The sequence below is a fragment of the Cervus elaphus genome, chromosome 24, assembly GCF_910594005.1.
Source record: "Cervus elaphus chromosome 24, mCerEla1.1, whole genome shotgun sequence".
NCBI classification, from domain to species: Eukaryota; Metazoa; Chordata; class Mammalia; order Artiodactyla; family Cervidae; genus Cervus; species Cervus elaphus.
The window spans coordinates 48,634,283-48,658,154 of record NC_057838.1 but is presented as its reverse complement, the minus strand read 5'-3'; the positions used below and the strand labels follow the sequence as shown (position 1 = coordinate 48,658,154).

At 41.3% G+C, this 23,872-nt stretch overlaps 1 protein-coding gene across 5 annotated transcripts in view; it reads right to left on the bottom strand.

The window, feature by feature from the left end:
- PRICKLE2 (prickle planar cell polarity protein 2) overlaps positions 1-23,872 on the bottom strand; it is a 338,377-nt gene that overhangs the window by 69,057 nt on the left and 245,448 nt on the right. The window lies entirely within an intron of this gene.

Below are 23,872 nucleotides of genomic sequence, written 5' to 3'. Positions count from 1 at the left end.
AGCAACACCCATTTTGATTTGAAGCCAGAGAATTTCTTTCAAGTTGAGTCAACTCTGTTCAAAGAAACTGAAGACAATAATCACGTTACAATTGAGGCAGGTACTGTGATTCAGAATCAGGTGAGGTGCTCTGAGGCTATGCCTGTCTGCTCTCACAAGCTCGCTCTCTATCCAACCCTTTCAGTTAACAAAAATTTTATTTAGAATATTAAACTTCAGTGTTTAGTTAGAAAATACTTTCCATTTAGTTTGGAGTGTTATCTGACAGTTATTTATTTTACCCTGTCTTAAAGAAGAGGTGTCAGAAATGGGAGAACTTGGAGTTTTAATACTCTCCCTTGAAGCCGCAATTACATCAAGACCCCCTGATCCCAGGACACATGCACTGTGTTATGTCCACACATTCACATGCATGCCCTAGGCAAGATTTCCCAACAGCTGCTTACTTTTTTTGGATAACAGTTTTAATACTGCCTTGAGATACGATGTACACATACGTATGTATAAAACAGCAGCAGAGGAGTTTCCTAGAGTGGCTGGGTGTCTGGACTCTGAAGTCATGCTGTTTGGGTCTGAAAAATGTTTTGAATTTTGAACACTTTTCATCGGTGCATAATTAGGCAATTTAAAAAAAAATCTCTTATAGACTCAATGTCTTTCTCTGTGAAATGGGAACAATCATATTTACTCTGAAACACTGCTGTGAGGCTCAAACGATGCACAGGCACACATCACTTTAGTGAGTTTGCTATACCATGCTCTGTAGATACACTGTTTTACAAATTGAAGGCCTGTGGCAATCCTGTGACAAGCAAGTCCAGCGGCGCCATTTTTGTGATAGTAATTCTCCCAATATTTCAAACTTTTTCACTGTTATTATACTAGTTATAACAATCTGTGATCAGTGATATTTTTTTCCCAAGAAAGCAAACTGAAGATTTACTAAGTGATGGTATGCTCTTGGTGGGGATGTGATTGGTTACTTTTGTAATTGTTTGGGGACACCATGAAATGTGCCCATTTGTCAATAATAATAAATGTTGCATGGGTTCTGACTGTTCCACTAAACAATGATTCCCCCTTCTCTCTCTTTCTGCTTGGGGTCCCTATTTCCTGAAACACAACAATAACAATACTGACATTAGCCCAGTTAATAATCCGACAATGGCTTCTCAAGTGTTCAAGTGAAAGTAAGAGTTGCACGTCGCTCACCTTAAATCAAAAGCTAGAAATGACTAAGCTTCGTGCAAAAGGTATGTCGAAAGCTGAGACAGCCTGACAGCTAAGCCTCTTGCTCCAAATAGTTAGGGAAATTGTGAATGTGAAGAAAAAGTTCTTGAAGGAAATTAAAAGTGCTGCTCCAGTGAACACACAAGTGATAAAAATGCAAAACAGAGTTATTGCTGATATACTGGAAGTGTCAGTGGTCTGGACAGAAGATCAAGCCAGCCACAAGATTCCCTTAAGCTGAAGCCTAATCTAGACTGAGGCCCTAACTCTCTTCTAGTCTATGAAGGCTGAGAGGTGAGAAAGCTGCAGAAGAAAAATTTGAAGCTTTGGTTCATGAGGTTTCAGGAAAGAAGCCTTTTCCATAAATAAAAGTACAAGGTGCTACAGCAAGTTATACAGAAGATCTGGCTAGGATAATACATGAGTATGGCTACACTAACCACCAGATTTTCAAGGTAGACACAACAGCCATATATTGGATGCCGTCAAGGACTTTCATAGCTGGAGAGGAGAAGTCAATACCTGGACTCAAAGCTTCAAAGGATAGGTTGACTCTCTTGTTAAGGGGTAAAGCAGCTGCTGACCTACACTGAAACCAGTGTTCATTTATCATTCTCAAACCCTAGGGCCCTTAAGAATTACAAAGAATCTACTCTCTCTGTGCTCTGTAAAGGGAACAATAAAGCCTAGATGGCAGCACATCTGTTTGCAACACGATTTACTGAATATTTTAAACCACTGTTGAGATCTACTGCCCAGAAAAAAAAAGATTCCTTTTGAAGTATTACTGATCACTGACAGTGCAGCTGGTCACCCCAGAGTTCTGATGGAGTTGTTCATCTTGTTTTCATGCCTGCTAGCACAGCATGCATTATGCAGCTCAGAGATCAAGGAGTCACTTTGACTTTCAGCTCTTACTATTTAAGGAAAACATTTCTTAAGGGTATAGCTGCCAACAAAAGTGATTCCTCTGATGGATCTGGGCAAAGTCCACCGAAAACCTCTGGAAAGGATTCATCACTTTATACGCCAGTAAGAATCCATGATTCATGAGGACACAAAATATCAACATTCACAGGAGTTCGGAAGAAGGACCAACCTAGACAGCATATTAAAAAGCAGAGACACTACTTTGCCAACAAAGGTCCGTCTAGTCAAAGCTCTGGTTTTTCCAGTAGTCATGTATGGATGAGAGAGTTGGACTATACAGAAAGCTGAGCACTGAAGAATGGATGCTTTTGGACTGTGGTGTTGGAGAAGACTCTTGAGAGTCCCTTGGACTGCAAGGAGATCCAACCAGTCCATCCTAAAGGAGATCAATCCTGAATACTCACTGGAAGGACTGATGCTGAAGCTAAAGCTCCAATACTTTGGCCACCTGATGCAAAGAACTGACTCATTGAAAAAGACCCTGATGCTGGGAAAGATCAAAGGCAGGAGGAGAAGGGGACGACAGAGGAGGAGATGGTTGGATAGTATCACCGACTCAATGCACATGAGTTTGAGCAAGCTTTGGGAATTGGTGATGGACAGGGAATCCTGCTGTGCTGCAGTTCATGGGGTTGCAAAGAGTCAGACATGACTGTGTGACTGGACTGAACTGAATTCCAACCCTCATGCATGACTTCAAGGGGTTCAAGACTTCAGCAGGGGAAGTAACTGCAGATGTGGTATGTACAGCAAGAGAACTAGACTCAGAAGTGGAGTCTGAAGATATGACTGAGTCGCTGCAATCTCAGAATAAAGCTTTAACAGATAAACCCTTGCTTCTTATAGATGAGCAAAGAAAGTGGCTTTCTGAGATACAATCTACCCCTCTGAAAATGCTAAAGACTGTTGAATGACAACAAAGGATTTAGAATATTACATCAAGTTAGTTGATAAAACCCTGGTGGGTTTTGAGAAGAATGACTCCAGTTTTGAAAGGAGTTTTACTGTGGGGAAAATGCCATCAAATAGCATTGTCTGTTATAGAGAAATCATTTGTGAAAGGAAGAGTCAACCCATGTTTCATAGTTGTTTCATTTTAAGAAACTGCCCCAGCCACCTCAACTTCAACAGCCACCAACCCAATCAGTCAGCAGCCATAAAATCAAGGCAAGACCCTCCGCCAGCAAAAAGATGACAGCTTGCTGAAAAGCTCAGATGATGGTTAGCATTTTTAAGCACTAAAGTGTTTTGTAATTAAGGTATGAACATTTTGATATAATGCTGTTGTGCAATTAATAGTATAAATACAATTTTTACATGTGCTGAGAAACCACAAAATTAGTGACTTTATTGCAACACTTGCTTTCCTGTGGTGGTTTGGAACCAAAACCACAAATCTCTGAGGTAGGCCAGTAATGCAAGTAGCCAAAAGACAGGCACACAATGAAGGATCTATACTTCTTAGCTTTGAAGCAATCTAATCCATAAGTCATAAATGTCTGTATTATGGACTGAACTGTGCCTCCCCTGTCTCTGTTCACATGTTGAAACCATAAGCCCCAATGTAACTGAATCTGGAGAAAGAGCCTTTCAGGAGGTATTTAGGTTAAAAGAGGTGACAAGATTGGGGCTGTAATCAGAAAAGACTAATATCCTTGAAAACTGAGGAAGAGACACCAGGAGTGCCCATGCACAGAGAAAAGGCCCTGGGAGGACACAGCAAGAAGGTGGCCAAATGCAAGCTGAGAGGAGTCTCACCAGAAACCATCCCTGCTAACACCTTGATCTTGGACATCCAGCATCCCAAACTGTGAAGAAATAAATTTTTGTGGTTTAAGGCACCCAGTTTGTGGTACTCTGTTAAGACAGCCTGAGCAGACTAATAGTCTACTACCTGCAAGGAACTTTGAGGGATTTGTATGGAAAGGACAGGCATACAAATAAGAAACTACTCCTGGTTGAAGGAGATTATATCTTGTTGAAGTGTGTAAGACAAATGCGTCCCAGGTGGCACTAGTGGTGAAAAATATGCCTGCCAATGCAGGAAATGCAAGGGAGATGGGTTCAATCCCTGACTTGGAAAGATCCCCTGTAGCTCAAAAGGAAAACTCATTCCAGTATTTTTTTTCCTGAAAAATTCCATGGAAAGAGCAGCCTTTCAGGCCACAGTTCACGGGGTCACAAAAGAGTTGGACATAACTGAGCACATGCACACACACACGTAAGACAAATAGGCAAATGACTTTAAGGCAAAGTTAAGGTAATGCAAAGGCTACTAGAGGCAGAGAAAAATACTGCAGAGTTAAACAACAACAACAAAAAAAACAACAACAATAAATCCATCCCTAAATCTGTAGCATTTGTCCATTTTCACGATATAAATAATTTCGCTAGGAGTGGTTCCAGGCTACCAATGTGATGACACTGGATGAGGGGCTGGCAAGAGACGCATAGCAGCATACAGCTGCACAGTGTTCCCACCACACAGATGTAAGACATGAAATAACCTCAGGAGCACAGATAATAGTAAAATACGGGAAACCTCGTCATGAAGTGATGCGGTTTGAGTATTTATTATCTTTGTTTTTAATATGGTGCAATTATAAGTTTACACAATTAAGTGTGAAGAAGGGCTGAATGGCTTACAAAATTTCTGAAAACTGATCAGTTACAACTTGTGATACTGCCAAGAGCCGAGTTCCAGTACATCGCTGCTGGAAACTTGTAAGTCTGCTTCTTTGGCAAATTCTCTTTAAAAAAAAAAAAGGAAAAGGAAAAGAACAGTAGAGAGTTGTGAACATAATTAGTCCATTCCCTCCCCCATTCTTAATAAGTACAGATTTACAATATCATGGAGAACCATTTTGAAAAAAGTTTAGAGAACAGCAACAGAAGCTATCTTAAGATTAAACTCAACTTTTAAACTGTAGAAAGCAATGCATAATGACACATGCTATAATTTCAAGAGAATTTGTTCTCATGTAGACTTCCTTTCACAGGACACTGCTGGACACCCATTTTAAAATACAGGTGATCTCTCACTGAAGGCAGTTTCATTTCTTCACATTAAAATAATAAGATTGTGAACCCACAGAGAAGTATGAAAACTAAGGAGCTCATTTATACATCATGAAGTAGGTATTTCTGACTGTCAAGGCTACTTTTAGCCTGATTTACACCGCTTGCCTCATTAAGTTTCAAATGTATCATGGATACGACTGCAGAATTTAGTCTTCCCTGTTCTGAGAAACTGAAAGATCAATGAATGTAGTATACTAGCCTGAAGGTTCAAGGTTAGATATGTCCATAAAACGCTAAATGTCCTATATTACCCCACTTTAGAGGAACAGGGAGGCAGGAAGGTTTGGTTAGCATGAGCTAGATTATGCACAGCAATAAACAACACTAAAATATCATTGGCTTTGCACCATTGCTTTATACCAAGTTCATTTTTAATTAAGAAATTACATTTTTTTCTTATGGTGGTAAAACATATAAGATTTGTTATTTTAACCATTTTAAAATATATAATTCAGTGGCATTAATTACATTCACAATGTTGTACTATGTTGTATGTCATCTATTTCCAAAACTATGTACTATGTAGGACTATGTGCTATGTTGTACCATGATCTACTTCCAAAACTTATCATCACAGCAAACGGAAACTCTCCACTTATTAAGCAATAATTCTCCATTTCTCCCTCCTCCCTGACCCTGGTAACCTTTGATTGTCTTCCTATCTCTATGAATTTACCTAATCTAGATATTTCATCCAAGTGGAATCATACAATATTTTTGTGTCTGGTTTATTTCACTTAGGTTCATTCATGTGGTAGCATCTATCAGAACTTCACAACATTCTATGGCTAAATAATACTCAAAATATATCAACAAAATGGAAAGACAATCTACTGAATGGGAGAAAGTATTTGCAAATGATGTGACTGGCAAGGGGTTAATATCCAAAACAAACCGCCTATGCAACTCAATTAAAAAAAAACAACAACCCAAACAAAAAGGGATAGTAGATCTAAATAGACATTTTTTCCAAAGATGACATACAGATGGCCAACAGGTACATGAAAAGATGGTCAACATCACTAATTATTACAGAAATGCAAATCATAACTACAATTAGGTATCAACTCACATTGGTCAGAATGGTCATCATCAAAGTCTACAACAATAAATGCTGGAGAGGATGTGGAGACAAGGGAATCTTCCTACAATATTGGTGAGAATGTAAATTGGTGTGGCTGCTATGGAGAACAGTACAGAGGGTTCCTTTAACAAACTAAAGGTAGAGCTATCATATGATCCAGCATTAAATGTTGTCACTTGCAACAAAGTGGATAGACCTAAAGAGTATTATACTTAGTGAAGCCAGAGAAAGACAGATACTATGTGGTGTCACATATGTGGAGTCTAAAAAATAACACAAATGAATTTATAAACAAAAGAGACTCACACACACAGAAAACAAACAAACTATGGTTACCAAAAGGGACAGAAAAAGGAGGAGGGAATAGATAAAAAATAAAAGTATAAGTTTAGCAGATACAAACTAACATACATAAAATAGATAAGCAACGAGGGTTTACTGTGTCACATAGGGAGTTATACTGTCTTTTAATAACCCACAGTGGAATATAATCTGAAAAAATATAAAACTGAATCACTTTGTTGTATACTAGGAACTGACACTATATTGTAAATTAACTATACTTCAATTAAAAAATTTTTTTGTCCATTTGCACCTGTCTGGGAATGACTGCGAAAGCATCGTGAGTACTGATTTGGGGTCACAAACAAATTTTGAGAGCGAGGCGAATCTGCAAGAACTGACTCCATGAATAATGAGGACTGATTAGATTATGAGACTATGACCTCTCTGACCTGCTCATGAAAAAGGGGATGAACCAGGATTTAAATTTAGGTCTGGTTTCAAAGCTCATTTTCTTTCCACTTCACTCCACTGTCTCCCTAAACCACTCACAGGATTACAGTCTGCCCTGAGCGTTTGCTGACTCCATACCCAGTGAGGTCACAGTTCATTCTTCAAGCCTGTGGTTCCTGTTATAACCTGGAATAATAAACAGACTAGAGAGGCTCCTTCATCATGAAAACCACAAGAACCAGGTGGAATTCCAAAGATGATAGAAATCATCAGTGTTATTTGGTAATGTGTCTGCTTTGAATATCATGTACATAATGCCATGCAGTAAAGGTCATGTGAAATGACTCAGGCTTGATAAACTTTTTTTCTTTGAGATCTATGCAAGAGAAGCTAATATGTCCACATCTATCCCCAACAAAGGCCTTGTGTTCCTGTAAGTGAGCGCTTTGACTCCTCAAACTATATTTTAAAATTTATTTTATTTTTTAATTTTATGTATTTATTCATTTCGTGGTAAAATACACATAACATAAAATTTACCACGTTAACCATTTTTAAGTGGCATTAGGTACATTTTTGGGCAACCATCACCACCATCTGTTTCTAGAATCTTTTCACCTTCCCAAACTAAACCTCTGTACCCATTAAGCACTAACTCCCCATTCTCCTTTCCCCAACTGCTGGCAACCATCATTCTCTTCTGTTTCCATGAATTTGACTAGAGTTGAGAGTTACTTTTTTTTTTTTTTTTTTGAGAGTTACTTTTATTACATGTTCTACTGCAGTAATACTTGTCTGATACTATGGTGAAAATCAGTGGGGAAAAAATGAGTCAGACAATGTGTCTACACTTACATTTAAGTCCTTTTATAAGCGATTTTCCTTCTGTTTTTAATCAAACAATTAAAGGGTGCAGGGGAACCTTTGACCTCAGTCATTTGAATCCATAACAAATGAGGATATCATAACTGTGTGTCCACTGAGAAGGCCCATGAAATAATTCACTACTGATATCTGGGGAAGTAATTTCTCCTGAATTTTTAGCCTTAGGGCATTAGCTCCATATTTTATAGATCACAGAATTCCCATCACATAGCACCTCTTCCTAACACATGACAGACTCTTCTGAATGCTCTTGCAGTGGCATGAGAACACTGGGACAATCAAAGTTAGTTAACAACTGCAAGAGAAGGGAACTCAGTATCAACTAGGCTGAGACCCAAATAAGCAGTTCCAACAGGCACTCTTCAGCATCCTGACATCCCTAATATCTGGTCTAAAACATGCTCACCCACATGCTATCTTAGTCTCTTCCCCCCAAATCAGATATTGAGTAGCCAATGACAGCGCCCAATTGTAAAAGCCACCTTTAGTCTTGAACTTCTGTTATGATCATCTCCTTTCCCTCTGCTACCTACAACATTTATTTAAAAAAAATTTTTTTTATTGGAGTATAGTTGATTCATAAAATTGTGTTAGAAATGAAAAAACAACCCATGGATTGGGAGAAAATACTTGCAAATGATGTGACCGACAAGGGATTAGTCTCCAAAATTTACAAACAGCTCATGAGGCTTAACATCAAAACAAACAATCTAATAAAAAAATGAGCAGAACACCTAAATAGACATTTCTCCAAAGAAGACATACAGATGGCCAAGAGGCACATGAAAAGATGTTCAACATTACTAATTATTAAAGTAATACAAATCAAAACTACAATGAAATATCACCTCACACCAGTCAAAGTGGTTATCATAAAAAAATCCACAATAAGTGGTGGAGAGGGTGTGGAGAAAAGGGAAACCTACACTGTTGGTGGGAATGTAAATACAGCCACCATGGAGAATAGTATGGGGGCTCCTTAAAAAACTAAAAACAGAGCTACCAAAAGACCCTGCAATCCCACTCCTGGGCATGTATCTGGAGAAAAACATGGTCTGAAAGGATACATGCACCCCAATGTTCATTGCAGTACTGCTTACAATAGCCGAGAATGCTGTGATATGTGGCAGCCTGGAAGGGAGGTGAATGGATACATGTGTATATTTATGGCTGGGTCCCTTTGTTGTCTACCTGAAATTATCACAACACTGTTTACCGGCTATACTCTGATAAGATAAAAAGTTAAAAAATATTATTGCTACAAAATTTAAATTTTTGAATTACGTAATAAAAACTTTGATGTGGATGAAAAAACAGAGTTGTGTTAGTCTCTGCTGTATAGCAAAGTGAATCAGTGATTTTGTTGTTGTTTAGTCACTAAGTTGTATCTGACTGTTACCCCATTATACGTATACATATATCCACATTTTTAAAGAATCTTTTCCTATATAGGTCATGAAAGAATACTGTTTTAAGAGTAGAGTTTTCTGTGCTATATATATACAGTAGGTCCTTGAAGTGAAGTGAAGTCGCTCAGTCATTCCGACTCTTTGCGACTCCACGTACTATAGCCTACCAGGCTCCTCTGTCCATGGGATTTTCCAGGCAAGAATACTGGAGTGGGTTGCCATTTCCTTCTCCAGGGGATCTTCCCGACCCAGGGATCAAACCCGGGTCTCCCGCATTGTAGGCAGACTCTTTACCATCCGAGCTACCAGGAAAGCCCCTACAGTAGGTCCTTATTAGGTATCTATTTTTTTTTTTTTTTTTAAGGTATCTATTTTATATAGAGTAGTGTGTGCATGTCTAGCCCAGGTGGCGCTAGTGGTAAAGAACATGCCTGCCAATGCAGGAGACAAAAGAGACATGGGTTTGATCCCTGAGTTGGAAAGATCCCCTGGAGGAGGGCATGGCAACCCACTCCAGTATTCTTGCCTGGATAATCCCATGGACTGAGGAGCCTGGCGGGCTACAGCCCATAGGGTCTCATAGAGGCAGATACAACTGAAGTGACCTAGCACACACGGCATGTATATGTCAATCCCAATCTCCCAATTTATCCCTCCTCTCCCCGTCCCCCCTCCCCACCCCTGGCAGCAATTAATTTGTTTTCTACATCTGTAACTCTATTTCTGTTTTTAAAATGACTTCATTTGTACTATTTTTTTTTAAAGATTCCACACGTAAGCAATATCACATATTTGTCTTTCTCTGTCTGACTTTACTCAGCATGAGAATCTCTAGATCCATCCATGTTGCACCTACAGTATTCTGTACTGTTTTTTTAACTATTCTACTAATAGATCCTCTAAGCCATTTTGTAAAACAGGAAATGAATGAAAAGAAAAAGGTGTTCATTTTAAGCATCCATTTTTTAAGGAAATAGACTTCGGAAAACAGGGAGTTTGGAGATCAGTTCTTACCTACATTAATGAAAGAAGCAAAGTTGTAAACAACAGACATAAAATGATCTTAAAATTACTAGGGTAAAATTACTAGTATTCAACATCTATGCATGATAAAAATTCTCCAGAAAATGGGCACAGAGGGAACACATCTCAACACAATAATAGCCATCTATGACAAACCCATAGCTAACATCACATTCAATGGTGAAAAGCTAGACATTCCATCTAAAATCAGGAATAAGACAAAGATGTCCACTCTTGCCACTTACATTCTACATAGATATGGAAGTCCTAGCCAAGGCCATCAGAGAAGAAAAGAAATAAAAGGAATGCAAGTTAGGAAGAAATAAAACTGTCACGTTTGAAGATGACATGACACTATTCATAAGAAATCCTAAAGATGCCACCAGGAAACTGCTAGAGTGCATCAATGAATTTGGTAAAGATGCAGGAGACAAAATTAATACACAGAAATCTGTTGCATTTCTATACATTAACAATCATCAGAAAGAGAAATTGAGAAAACAATTCCATTTACCATTGCATCAGAAAGAATACAGTACCCAGGAAGGCAAAAGACCTGTACTTCAAAAACCGAAAGACACTGATGTAAGAAGCTGAAGACAACACAAACGGATGGGAAGGTACACTGTATGTACTGTGTTCTTGGGTTGGAAGAGTCAATATTGTCAAAATGACTATATTTATCCAAGGCAATCTACAATTTAAATACAGTCTCTATCAAAATACCAAGAGCAGTTTTCACAGAACTAGAAAAAATAGTTTAAAAATTTGTATAGACACACAAAAGACCAAAATAGCCAAAACAATCTTGAGACAGAACAATAGAGCTGCAGGAATCATGCTTCATGACTTCAGACTATACTATAAAACTACAATAATCAAAATAGTATGGATTAGCACAAATACAGACACACAACATCAATGGAACAGGAGAGAACGTCCAGAAATAAATTCACACACTTATAGTCAATTATTCTGTAATAAGGAAGGCAAAAATACACAATGAAACAAAGTCGTTTCAATAAAAGAAGAGGAGAAGATATTTGCAAGTGACAAGATCAATAAAAGATTAATATCCAACATGTATAAAAAACTCAACATCAAAAAGACAAACATCTGAATTAAAAAAAAGGGCAGAAGAACTGGACATTTTTCCAAAGGGGAAATGCATATGACCAACAAGCACATGAAGAGATACTCAACATCACTAATCGTCAGGGAAATACAAATCAAAACCACAATGAAATACCACCTCACATCTGTCAGAATGGCTATCATCAAGAAAAAACACAAATAACAAATATTGGCAAGGATGCGGAGAAAAGGGAACCCTTGTACACTGCTGATGGGAACATAAATTGCTGCAGCTGATGTGGAAAACAGTATGGAGGTTTGTCAAGAAGCTAAAAATAGATCTACCCCCTGGTGGCTCAGATAGTAAAGAACTACCATGTGCATGTGTACTTAGTCGCTCAGTGGGGTCTGACTCTTTGTGACCCCGTAGACTGTAGCCCACTAGGCTCCTCTGGCCATGGGATTCTCTAGGCAAGAATACTGGAGTGGGTTGCCATGCCCTCCTCTACGGGATCTTCCCAACCCAGGGATTGAACCCAGGTCTCCTGCATTGCAGGTGGATTCTTCACCATCTGAGCCACCAGGGAAGCCCTAAGAACTACCATATGACCCAGCAATTTCACTGCTGGGTATATAGCCAAAAAAAAAAAAAAAAAAACCCAAATACTAATTCAAAAAGATACATGCACCATAATGTTCATAGCAGCATTATGTACAATTGCCAAGATATGGAAGCAATCTAACTGTCCATCTACAGATGAATGAATAAAGAAGATATGGTATATATACACAATGGGACACTACTCAGTCATAAAAAGGGTGACATTTTGCCATCTGTAGCAACATGGATGGACCTGGAGGGCATTACGCTTAAGTGAAATAAAAAAAATATAGAGAGACAAATATTGCATGATATAACGTCTATCATAGAACCTGAAAAATACAACAAAGTAGTGAATATAACAAAAAATGAGCAGAGTGACAGATACAGAGAACAAGCTAGTGGTTACAAGTGGGGAAGCGGGTGGAAGGTAGAAACTATTAGGCATAAGACAGGCTCAAAGATGCACTGTGTAATACAGGGAATACAGCCAATGGTTTGTAATAACTGTAAGTGGAAAGTAACTTTTAAAAACTATAAAAATTTTTTAAATTAAAAAGATTACTAAAAGAAAAAAAGAAAAAAATTATTAGCATTGATATGGTTTTGGTTTAAAGAGAAACTATCTAAAAATTTACTTAAGCTTGAGCAAATATGAATTCAAGGTTACGTAAGGTGGCTTCGAAATACACTGAGGCTCAGGGTACCTCATAAGGAAGGAAAAGTCTTATAAGTCATGTAACAAATGGTACTAAAGTACATCATGTGAGATCCCTGTTAGACTTAAAAGGGAGACATAAAGCCTGATACTTGTTAAAAATGAATTAAATAGGAAAGCAATGCATTAAGTACAATAAGTGAGAAGGCCTTGAGGCTGGAGGAAGCTTGGGATACTTGAAGGTTGGCAAGAGAGCCAGAGGGGCTGGATGTTAAGAGATGGCAAAGTGGCCATGAGAAAAAATGCAATGTACTATATTGTTTCCCATAAGAAAAAGGAAAGAAACTGGGAAAACTTGATTAAAATGTAGAAGTCAAGAAAATAGGAACAAAGCAGAGGAAAATAACATAGCAAATAGAAAATAACAAAATATGTGGGAGTAATAATTATCTAAGTTATCGTAATAAATGTAAATATATCCATCAATTAAAAGATTATCACTATGGATTAAAAACAGAAATCCAATATCCATGATATCCTGCTTACTTAAAACAAATCCCTAAGAAAACGTTAAAATAAAATAATGGAATAAAGTACAGTCTTGCAATTGTTCCCCTCAAAAAAGCTAGCATACAATATTAATACTGAAGAAACTATATTTATGTAAACATAATTAGGATGGATTAAAAGAGATGCTACAATTGATTAACAGCTCCATGATCATTTCAAAATTAATAGTGACACAATTTGTTGATTGAGCCATCAGTTTCCTACTTATTTCCCTGGAAAATTTTATCAATGCACCTGTTTATAAACTTTTAAAGGACCATAAAAATGATTTTCATGTTAAAATAAATGCATACAAGATAATAAAAGGAAGACAAATCAATAAAAATTGGAATGTATTCATAAACTTGTAGTACCCAAAAATACAGCCTGAACATATAAGGAAAACAGAAACACAAGAAGAAACAAATGTATAACCATTGTGAAAGATTTTAAAGTGTGTGTCTTGGGACTTTGCTGGTGGTCCAGTGGTTAAGACTCTGCTTCCAAGGCAGGGAGCCCAGGCTTGATGCCTGGTCAGGGAGCTAGATCCCACACACCACAAGTAAGGGTTCTGCAACTAAGACTCCCTAGTGACACAACCTAAAGATCCTGGGACTATGACTCAGTGCAGCAAAATAAATAAATGAATAGTAAAATAAATAAATAAATAAATAAAACGTGTCTCAGCATCAATAGACTGAAACAACAAAAAATTATGAAGGCTACAGAGTATAATCGGGCTTCCCTTGTAGCTCAGTTGGTAAAGAATCTGCCTGCAATGCAAGAGACCAGGTTTCGATTCCTGGGTCGGGAAGATCCCCTTCAGAAAGGAATGGCAACCCACTCCAGTATTCTTGCCTGGGAAATCCCATGGACAGAGGAGCCTGGCAGGCTACAGTCCATGTGGTTGCAAGGGTCGGACACGACTTAGTGACTAAACCACCATAGAGGATGACAGTAATAATAACTGTTCACTAACTCTATCACCTTTCTTCTAACAATTTAGAAACAATATTTTGCTCATTCTTACTTAAGAGTAGGAAGAAAAGATTTCACCACCTTATTTTCCAAATGGGGGACAGAACTAGAAGGAGCTAAGAAACCTGGGGAAGGCCACTTAGATAACTGTGGTCTGAACTTTTCTGATTCATAACTCTTTCTAGACTTTCATGTGCCCTATTCTATACACGTGCCTTTTCGACTGCCCCTAGGTAAATCTCCCTGTAGTAAGGGGAAGGATGATGAGATAAATTAACTCAGCTCTCTAAATTCTGACTATATAACAATGTGCAAGTCATACACTTTCTCTGAGACTGTTTCTTAAATATCATTTACAAGGCTTAGGTTTAATAATTCCTTAAGTCTTATTTCTATGAGTCTTATATCTCTTCCACCCCTAGACCCCCAAACTCTGGACAAGAGCTTCAGATTTCATTCCCAGTTCTTTTTTTTTTTCCACCCTCAGATGGGCTTTTTCAAGAAAAATGTTTTCACTTTTGGCCTTTCCAATCAGTAATTATATCTAATGTTTCTTAAAATACCAGGTACTGGGATAGTTGCTGTACAAGGCAGGAACCATCACTATCTTCATTCTATGCATGCTAAGTTACTTCAGTCATGTCCAACTCTTTGCAACTGCATAAACTGTAGCCCACCAGGCCCCTCTGTCCCTGGGATTCTCCCAAAAGAACACTGGAGTGGGTTGCCATTCCCTTCTCCAATCTTCATTCTATAGATAAGGAAAAATGACTGCATCAAGGTAAAATAACTTGTTCCAATCATAAATATAGCCAGAGAGCAGCAGGAGAGCTGGATCAGGTACCATATGCATCTGATAGCACAGCCGTGGATTTTAATCACTCTGCTTGGGAAGGACCACCCACTGACCATATTTCAGCAGAGCTATTTCTCATGTCATATTCACCATCCGGATGAATTACTGATTTCCACACAGCAGTGGGGTCCAGGCAAGGATGGATGCTTCAAAACCATGCACAAGTTCAACTTCAAAAGGACTTACATAGTTTCAGTTGACTGTCTCCCTCAACGATATGAACAGAGTTGCCAAGTGGTTGACAAAATTAGTCAGTTGACATTTCAGCTCCTTTCTCTGCTTGCCTCTCCATCCAAGGCTATGATGCTTGCAATGATTTACAAAATGATGGAAAAGGAGGCAGAGAACCAAAAACAGGCTGAAGTGTTCAACATCTTAACCATCAAAACTTGCGAAATCATAACCTGCTTCCTTTCCTCCACCAAATATTCAGTGCCAATGAGGACGAAGACACCATTTCTTATTCCTGACACCCTTTGGCAAGAATCAGAAAGGAGGTTTCCTAGATACCCAGGATTTCATGGAAGAAATGAAAAGTCATCACTGAGCTTGGCTAGTTAATATTTACAGTCCATCCTAGGTTGCTGCTAGCCTTTTTGGTAGCTCTATGGAAATTAGAAAAAGCAAGCTCCCAATGTCAGAGGGGGGAGTGTTGTATCAATAACCAGGTAAACTGCAAGGTGCCCTAGGTGAAAAAAAATTCCCTACTCTGGTTGGTGGACTTCCCAGGTGGTTCTGGTGGTAAAGAACCTGCCTGCTGATGCAGATTCGGGTTCGATCCCTGAGTGGGGAAGATCCCCTGGAGGAGGGCCTGGCCACCCATTCCAGTATTCTTGCTTGGAGAATCCCTTGCACAGAGGAGCCTGGCAGGCTACAGCCCACAGGGTTGAAAAAGAGTCGGACACAAGAGAAGTGACCTAGCACACACGCACACATACACTCTGGTCTGAAGTCATCAGAGCCCAGCTGACTTAGCCTCTCATCACCGCCTTGGCCAGACACCTCTGCGTGGCCCACAAATGGACAACCGCCTGTGGCAGCTCTCGTCCTCAACCAAGTGAAAGGTTATCAATTTATCTTCTTGGCTCAGGCAACGTAGGTTCAGAAATCGCCCGAAGAACTAGCTTCCCTTAGCAAGATGGGATCACTGAGTTTTAATCAGCCTTTCTAATTGTCAGAGCAGTAACAACTACCGCCACTGTTTATCAAGGGCCAACTGTATGTCAGGCACTGTCTCAGAGCATTTAGAGATGAAGAAAAGAGCCAGTCCGTGGAACTGATTTTTTAGTGCCATCCATCTGGATGTTGATGAGTTTCTGTCCCAAATCTGTTTTTGTTGTGCATTAATTAATATTGAGCAACTCTTTCTGACAGTACTTGGCCAAAGGGCTCAGTTACTTGCTGAGGCAACCAAGAAACATTAGGAAGACTCCAACACTGGCATGCAAAGATGCTTGCCTTCCTGCTTGCTACAGAGCAACTTGATTCATTCACTTTATTAAAGTATTTGATAGAGGAGAACTTCACATATTTAAAGTATACAACTTGATAAGTTTTGACATAGGCATAGACCCACAAAACCATCAGCATAATCAAGATACTGAAATACCTATTACCATCAAAAGGTTCCTCTGCTCATTTGTCGTGTCTTCCTCCCACTCTCTCCATCCACCTCTTCAGCCCCAAGTAACCACTGGTCTGCTTTCCGTCACTACAGACTAGTTTAAAATTTTTAGAGTTTTATGTAAATAGAATCATACAGTAGGTACTTTTACGGTCTGGTTTCTTTCACTGAGAATAATGATTTTGCGATTCATGAATGTCACTGCATATATGCAGAGTCCACTCTTTTTTATTGTAGAGAAGCATTCTACTCTATGATATAACACAATCTGTTTATCCGTTCAGGTACATTTGGGTTGTTTCCAACTTGGAGTTATTAAAAAAAGAAAGCTAAAAACTGCCATTTTTAAAGCCGCGTGCTAAAGGCATTGCCTCATTTAATCTTCACAGCTATGCGACAGTTGGATAATGATATTCTTATTTTTCAGAGGATGACAAGAAAGCTCATGGAAGTGGATGAACTTGGCCAACATTAGAGCAACACAGCTAAGGTGTGAATACAGAGCTCGTGAGTGTCAAAGCTTATACTCTGGAACACTATAAGCTTAGGGGGATAGGTGCTTAAAAGGTAGATGGCATGGGACACCAGCACAGAGCCTGTCGGCCGTGCGGGTCTTCCTCGGACAGGGACTGTCCACACCCGCCTGTGAGTAATTCCACGCTACACAAAGCACAGTGTCCACACAGGGCCTGGGCAGCGCCAGCTCTAAACTTGGAAAACAGCCACAGTGAAATCATACCTAGACTAAGGGTGTGCGCTTAATGGGGACTAAGTACATTCATAACTGCTGAATGGACACACGGCTGAACGCACTAGTGAATGAATGAACGGATGGACAAACAGATGGACATAAGGAGGAAGGCAGCTACTAGCTGCCCTGATGGTAGGTTCATCCAACCAACTCACGAAACCACTCAAATGTCTCATGAGTCAGAAGGCGGCAGGGATCATCTTGATCGGAAATCAACTGTCACACCAGCCCACAGCGTAGGCTGCTCAGTCGGCAGAAAGGGTGAGCAGCTGTTAACTCTGACAGGATGGCAAAGTCCTGAGGCTCACTCCCCATGTCCAGGATTCTGGTACACGCTTACTATAAAAGTGGGAGCCATCTGTCTTGAGAGTGAGACCTCCAATGGCAGGTCTCCCTTCCTGGATTTGCAGATGGGCCTTGGCTTTTCCAGGCCTCGTGCTCTGCACACGAGCCTTGAGAGGGCCCTGCTGGGGGCATCTGGCCACACTGCTGCTTACTTCATTCATCTGGCAGAGGCCCTTCAGTCTAAACCGAAGTTCTAATCCCACCTCTGACAGCTCCTCTGAAAACCAGTTCATTAACAGGCAGTTTTATAGAAGGCTGCACAGACAGGCATATTTCCCATCACCATCGGATGACGTCAGCGCATGTCTGGAGCCAAGATCAACAGAACGTCGCTCATGTGACTGGCTTCCTGAGAACGGCAGGAGATTGCATTCAGGCCTCCTCCTGTCTTCCTTCTTCCCTTCCCTTCCCACTCATTCCTCACCCAGCACTGAGAACTCTGGAGTGAGTGACGGTGAAAGCTAACACAGAGAAGCAGCTTGGAAGAAACGTAATCCAACCCAGGTGGGGGGGCGTGCGTCTCACCGCAGCCACGGAATCCCATTTTGAGCTCAGCATGTGCTGATGCAGTAATGAAATGAAGACGACACTGCAAATGGCTGGTGACTCTAATGATTGTGTTTGTGGGTTTTTTTGAGGGGTTATTAGATTCCCTATCTATGAACCAGAACCACCCAGCAGGCCTAGAGAGACGAACTACTTCATCATTGTTCTCTCCTCGCCTGCATACCTGCCAGCCTCTGTCCCTCCTGGTATAAACAGCTTCGTATATAAAAAGAACAAACTGTCAATAGCCTGAAAGTGAATGGAAAAGCTGGGTGCCTGGCACTGCGGCCTTGGCCCAGTGGTGAGTCACAGATATAGAGTTCACGGTTCCCAGACAGCAGGGACCAGAGCATCTTCTGGATTAGCAGGCTAAGGAGGGTGGGGGGAGGAAGCAGGACCAGTCAAAGAATTAAAAAAATTATCTTGATCCTATATGCAAGACAGCAAAAGAGACACAGATGTAAAGAACAGACTTTTGGACTATGTGGGAGAAGGCAAGGGTGGGATGATTTGAGAGAATAGCATTGAAACATGTATATTACCATATGTGAAACAGATGATCAGTGCAAGTTTGATGCATGAAGCAGGGCACTCAAAGTGGTGCCCTAGTGCTCTGGGACAACCCAGAGGGATGGAGTGGGGAGGGAGGTGGGAGGGGGGTTTAGTATTGTGGGACACATGTACACCCATGGCTGATTCATGTCAATGTATGGCAAAAGCCACCATAATATTGTAAAGTAATTAGCCTCCAATTAAAATAAATACATTAATTAAAAAAAAATATCTATAATTCTCCTTTAACAAACAGCCTTGTATTCAGGCCATATTCAGCAGATATCAGCCAGGGGCAACAAGCTGGGGATGAAAGACATCTTGCCCACGGGGAAGATGCTGGGGCTGATCCTCTGTTGCTGTCCATGGGCAAATCTGCATCAGTGTCCAGAAGACCCAAATAACGAGGGTGGTGATGATAGCAGCTACCATTTCATGAGGACCTCCTATGAGTCAGCATCTCCTAGGCTCTTGAGAGAGTAATTCATTTAGCCTTCACAGCTATGTTAGACTTGGGCACAAGCCTCTTCATTTTACAGACAAGAAGCTTAAGGCATCCAAGGTTACAAAGCTAATGAGCGGCAGAGCCAAGATTTGGCTCCATGTACTTTCAACACTCTTGTTTTGCAGGAACCCAAGAGCAGAGGTTCTCAAGCTTTGGCCTGCATGAGAAACCCCTTAAGGCTCTGTTGAAAGAGAATGCTGGGCCCACCTCCAGGGCTCTGGTTCAGCAGGTCTTGGACACAGCCTGAGAATCTATATGTTTGACTAAGTTCCCAGGTGATACTAATGTTGCTGGTATGGGAACCAGACTTTGAAAACCACTGGAATGGCTGAATCTGGGTAACCTAACCATCATTCCAAGTAACAACACAGCTTAGATGTCATCTCTTCAGAGAGGCTTTCTTTGGTCACCTCATTTGAAGAAGTAGATTCGCCAAATCAGGGACCAACAAACTACATGGCCTGTGGGTCAAATCAGGCCCACTGTCTGGTTTTGTTAATAAAGTTTTATTGTCACATGGCCATGCCCATTCATTTATGCGTTGTCTGATTGCTTTCACATGACAACGTTGGAGTTGGCTATTTGCGACAGAGACTATGTCCCACAAAGCCTAAAATATTTACTGTCTGGCTGTTCACAGAAAAATTTTGCCAACCCTGGCTCTAAATCACATCATCCCCATTTTAAAAATTACTTTCCCAGCACACTGAAAGTGTATTGTTCACTCAATAGTTCACCTGCCTGATTCTTCCACTAGGGTGTCAGCTCCGAAAGAGCAAGGATACTTGTTTGTTTGTTCATGGCTGTTCCTGCAGTACCTGGAACATACTTATCACTTGATAAATATCTGCTCAATGAATATCACTACTGAGTGCCCAGGTATAAAGACACCATACCAGGAACACAAGGGCCAGTGGAGGAAGATGACAAAATGTGTCTGTCACCAAGTGGGTTCCCAGCCAGGATGAGAGACTGACAAAAGCCAGAGACAGAGAGACTGCTGACAGGGAAACAAGCCTTTGAAGGTGGGGCTCTCCCACTTCCTGCAGTGGTGGGGAAACTGGAGCTGGGGAGAGAGGAATCCCTTAGTCACCAGGGTCACCTGGAGATGAAAAGCAATCTGCCTCCCCTAGGAATGAAAGAGCCTAGTGTGACACATGCTGCTCCCGCCTCCCAACACACACCAAGTTGGCTTCCTTGGATCTGATATCTTGGGTGGATCACCATGGAGGTGAGGGCGGTGTAGGAAGAGGAGCCCAAATAGGTCCTGGGTCAAGCAGAAGGCTGGGGTGGATCCCGGCTCTGCCCTTTATGAGCTGGGGCACCCTGGTCAAGCCTCTGACTCTTGAGCTGCAAGGTATTCGGTGGGGAAACAAGGGGATTTTATACAGGGATGAAATGTGACTTAATTCATGTAACATCTGTTTACTGAATAATCTCTCAGACATTATTTTAAGCACTGAGGGTGTGGTGGTGAACAGGACCATGTCTGCCTCTCTCCAGTAGGCTGACATTTTAGACATTTTAGAAGGTAGGCCGTATGACAAAAGGGGTAGACACAAACATATATAAAGCATACATTACGCACTTGGCTTGGTGAAGGCCTCTTGCTCCCTCTCTAGTCACCTCTGAATGGGGAATCTGTGTTGCCTTCTCTCTGCTCACAGGCAGACATGTCAAGGTGATGGGTGACGGGGGTGCCTTTGATTTCCCAGGGCGAGGAACAGCAGTGGAACTGCCCAGTCCTCAGGTCAGTGGGTGGCTGCCTTGGCAAGAGCTCAGCATGGCACAAGCCCTACTCATTTCTCCCTAGACCGTCCAACAATGCCCTCCCCAAATTCTGAGCACAGATAGAAAGTGAGTACGGATTTCATTTCACTTCTGAACTTCTGCAACCAACCAGATCTTTGCAGGGTGGGCTTCCTCCTGTCATTCAGTAGCAGCTCAAAGTGCTGCTAGATCACATTCAGAGTGATCTAACCTCCCCAGAGAGGTAGGTCCTGATCAGTCAATCTAAATTAGCCAATCCCTGCCGCCCCAACACTCTGGCCCACAGTCCTGATCACTGAAGCCACTGGATTTCCTTCATTTGTTGCTGTTGTTCAGTTGCTCAGTTGTGTCCAACTCTGTGTGACCCCATGGGCTGCAACACTCCAGGCTTCCCTGTCCTTCACTATCTCCCGGAGCTTGCTAAAACTCATGTCCATTGAGTCGATGATGCTATCTAATCTTCATGGTTAATCAAATGCAAAGCACCTAAGACAGTGCCTGGTGCATGCAAGAGTTCACTAAATGTTTACAGCTTTACTGTTTACATCATTTTCAAATTGACAATGTTCAATTATCTCAGTCATTTGTTTCCTAACGGACAGGTCTCCAACAGCCGCACTCAGAAATCTCAGTGATCTTGGTTACTGTTTTATCTGCAGCGCCTAGCATGGTGCCTGTACAGAGGAGGTGCACAGGAGACCAGTGAAGGAAGGAATGAAAACAGTCCGATCACTGTTCCTTTGTCACAGAGTTCTCCAGCACACACTGTGATTCATTCTTCAACTCTGACTACGGGGTACAGTCCTGTGGAAAGCTGGCATGAAGCCCACCCACTAGAGATGGCTGCTGAAGAGGCTGCGAGCGGCAGAGTAAGGAGCCATGCCTTCAGATGACCTGAGCATCATCAGAGCAGGCTATTCTGCTTTGTGGGAAGGCTCTCTTTGCACTCTGAATGGTCTACAAAAATGCCCCTGGAACTTACTCCTTGCTAATCCGGGCACTGAGAAGCCTGGCTACAGGTAACCTCAGGCACCAAGGAAGCGGGGCTGGCAGAGTGTATTTCTTCAGCAGACACCCCCAAAGCCCACTTGGGACGCTGAAGTTTTCAGAGTCAGGTGGCTCCGCCTGGGTCCCTGTCCAAACTGCTCTGGTTCAGTGCGGCCAGAAGTTCACGAAAAAGAAGCTGCACCTTTACAGCAAGCCCACAGAAGAGAACCTGGGGAGCAGAACAGCTCCGGCAGCAGAATGAAAATGACTTTTTAAAGCCTTTGAAAAGGCTGAGGAGGAACCCTGGATTCTGGCTGACCCCACATGCTGACCCTCTCCCACCCGACATAACCGTCCTCCATGTGGACAGCCTGATGCTCCTTCCTTGCTTTCTCCTGGCTGCTCAGGGCAGCAGTGATCAGTGACACTTGCTACAGCTCCGCAAGAAGGGTGATAAGGAGACAGTCACTCTATTGAGCATCTACCGTGTGCAGACGCTGCCCTGGGAACTTTCTACATGCTCCCTCACTCGGGGCCAGTCCAGTCCTGTGCTAGATCTATAGGTCTAAAGAGTAACAGCTCTGGGCTCTGGGTGTCTGAGACTGAATTCCTCTCTGCTGCTTCTCAGCTGTGTGATCCTGGGCAAGTTACCTCATTTCTCCGAGCTCTGCTTTAGTCACTTCTAAAACAGGAAAAATAATGACCAAATCACGTTGTTTTAAGAATTAAGCATGGTAATGCATGTAAAGTTGAAAATGGTGGTGGGCATGAAACAAGGGTTCACAGCAAGTTTAGTAATTGTCTCCGTGTTATCATCACCCTCAGAAGGAAAACTGAGGCTCCTGGAAACTGAACCACTTTCCCGAGGTCAGAAAGGGAGCAGAAGGCAGACTTACTAGACTCTGGGAGTGAGGCTTTTTCCACCGCACTGTGATACTTCCCCTTGTGCCTCCGAATGCATTCTCCAAGTGATTCTGTGACACAACTGGTCCTCTGGTTTGGAAATATGGAGGGCTTCTGTCAGACCCTTGGCTCCTGGCACCCTGAGTGTAAGAGCTGGTGGCGCTGCCTCAAGTCTGTGCCGGAACACAGTCCCTCCCCGCATGTCATCCATCTCCTGCCTTTCCAACCTAAGACATCTCTGAAGCCACTGGGATTATTCAGGGAATCTGCTTGAGTATGTTTTTAAGAAAAATACAGGAAGCAGGAATAATGGATACAGAATAATCCTGTTTTTATGTAGAAAAACATTGAAAAGACCTTTATCTTTTCAGTGTGATGCAACCCTGAATATCACTGGTTCTGCAAAGGCTCCTGGTCACCTGCCTGTCTCTTAACAAATATTGGTAGGGTGCCTGGCACTGTTCTAGGCACTAGGAAATTCCTAAAGAACAGAGCAGATAAGACCCCTGACCTCCTGAATCTTAAAGCAAAGTCAGAAAGCTAAATATTAAACAAATAATTATACTGATAAGTAATTACAAGTTTGAGAGGTGCTATGTCCATGGGGTTGTGAAAGAGTCAGACATGACTTAGTGTCTAAGCAAGAAAAATAGTGAAAAAGAAATGGTAGGGACTCTTGAAGCATGGAATTGGGGACCTAATCTTATATTGGAATAGTGGGGTAGTTAGAGAAACTCCTTCAGGAAATACATTTAATCTGACATCTGATGAATGAGTAACAATCATCAAATTAAAA